The sequence below is a fragment of the Panicum virgatum genome, chromosome 2N, assembly GCF_016808335.1.
Source record: "Panicum virgatum strain AP13 chromosome 2N, P.virgatum_v5, whole genome shotgun sequence".
Lineage (NCBI taxonomy): Eukaryota > Viridiplantae > Streptophyta > Magnoliopsida > Poales > Poaceae > Panicum > Panicum virgatum.
The window spans coordinates 24,858,519-24,860,575 of NC_053146.1; the positions used below are offsets into that span (position 1 = coordinate 24,858,519).

Here is a 2,057-nt window from a genome sequence, read left to right on the forward strand (position 1 = left end):
CTGGACTAGGGAGGCTCAAGTTAGTTCCCCAGGTTGAGGGGGATTTCTCTTGTTCGCGACAAGAGAAATCCTAACACCGAGTACGGATGTGGTGTCTGGGCTTAGTGTTAGCTAGAAAGTGTGCTCGACCCCACGGAACCGTTGTGGTAGGCGGCAGGTGGTGACAGCCCTGTCCGTCCCTCGTAGTCCACCACGTTCGGGTGTTTTCATAGCAGTAGTTGCAGGTTGCCGTTGGACTCCCCTCTCATCCCTTTCTGAAGTCCTTCCTCTTCCAGCCGCCGAAGTAAGCTCTAGGTTCCCGATAACTAGTTAGAAGCAAGATTTAGTCTAGAGAGGCTAGCTCGATAGTTTAGAAGTGTTTTAGGAGTCTTTCTCACTCGTCCTCCCAGCTGCTTACCTCTCTAAGGATTAGAGTCTCCTGTGTCAGACGGTCATCGTGACCATTATCTTATCTATCATATCAGGCTTACCCCCACTAATTTAGTCGGTTGATATCTTTAGTAAAGTTTGTCATTCGATTCTTCGATACTCTTTAACCATAGTGCTTCCCTGAGGAAATATACGATACCCTGGAATACTCCAAGGTGAAGTGCTACAACGGTGATTCTATGCGCTTGCGGAATTGATATTCTTTTGGGCATAAGAAATGCCAACAAGCATTTCTGGCGCCGTTGTCAGGGAAGCAATTGGCTAAAGATATCGTTGAATAGTTTGATAAAATTTACTAGTTTGTCACCGCTAATTTTAGCGGGATTACCATTGCTCTCGGTGTCCTTGTGATTTCTGCAGAGTAGTGCAAGACCAAATTCGATCTACCATATCACTTCAACTCAGATCCAGAAAGAATTGGGTGAATTTTTTTCTACCAGAAGAGATTTTCTTAAGATCAAGGTTTGACAACACCAGCTTTATACTCATGGCTCAGAAGACACTCCGTCAATTCTCAGCCCCGTCCAATAGCCATATCCCTACTGGACTGAACAATTACCAAGGCACTGATGGCTTTGAGATAAAGACTAGGCTTGTCAACATGGTCCAAGCAAGTCCCTTTTGCAGAAAGGCATCAGAGGATGCCCACGCTCATCTACAGAATTTTCTGGAAGTGAGCAGCATAATCAACCCAAGAGGCACTACGATGGATAATGTTCGTCTTCGACTGTTCCCATTCTCTTTGCTTGGGAAAGCAAAGACGTGGTTTTACACCTACAAGGAAGGATTCAACACTTGGGAAGCGTGCTTCAATGCTTTTCTGGTCATGTACATTCGGTGGGCAAAACCAATGCCCTTCAAAACAAGATTTCCAGTTTTGAACAACTCCAGGACGAGACAGTCCCGGAAGCCTGGGAACGTCTTCAGGAATACATTACAGCATGCCCACACCACGGCATGGAAGAATGGCTTATCATTCAGAACTTCTTCCATGGCCTGAACCAGCGATCGCAAGATCACATGGATGCAGCAGTAGGAGGAGCATTCCTCTCCCTTGATGTTGCAGGAGCTAGAAAGCTCATCGACAAGGTTGCTTCCAACCAAAGTTGGAAGGGAGATAGGCAGCTGACCCATGCAAAATAAATACATGAAATTGACAGTGTCAATGTGCTGGCAGCCAAGATGGATCTTCTCATGCAAAAGCTAGAATCTCCACACCAGGAGGTTAACCAGATTACTGAGTCTCAGATGACATGTGAGAAATGTGGCAATACTGGACACTCGGGCAAATCTTGCCCATTCACTCAAAAGGACGAGAACTCCATTGGGAACAACACTCCCAAGGACTCAGATTGTCGTCCTCAGCAAGGTTGGAATTCTAAGCCCGACCTCCCCTTCGTCCAACAGTAAGGTATCAAATTTAATAATAGTTTTCAGCACTCGCTTAAAGACTTCATGAATGGTCAAAAACAAATTAATGACAACACTAGTGAGAAATTTCTTGCTAATGATAAAATTCTTGAGTCTTTGGCTATGCAACTAGAAGGGTTTAACTCTGTTATTAAACATCAGTTGAGTTTTAATAAATTAATAGAAACTAAAGTAACTCAACTGGCCTCATCCTGCTT

The 2,057-nt window shown here is 44.6% G+C and overlaps 1 non-coding gene across 1 annotated transcript; it reads right to left on the minus strand.

The window, feature by feature from the left end:
- Window positions 1-1,281: 1,281 nt before the first annotated feature.
- Window positions 1,282-1,388, minus strand: LOC120663242. Its single transcript, XR_005670458.1, has one exon. It is a non-coding gene; the product is annotated as a small nucleolar RNA R71 (small nucleolar RNA).
- Between the last annotated feature and the right edge of the window lie 669 nt (window positions 1,389-2,057).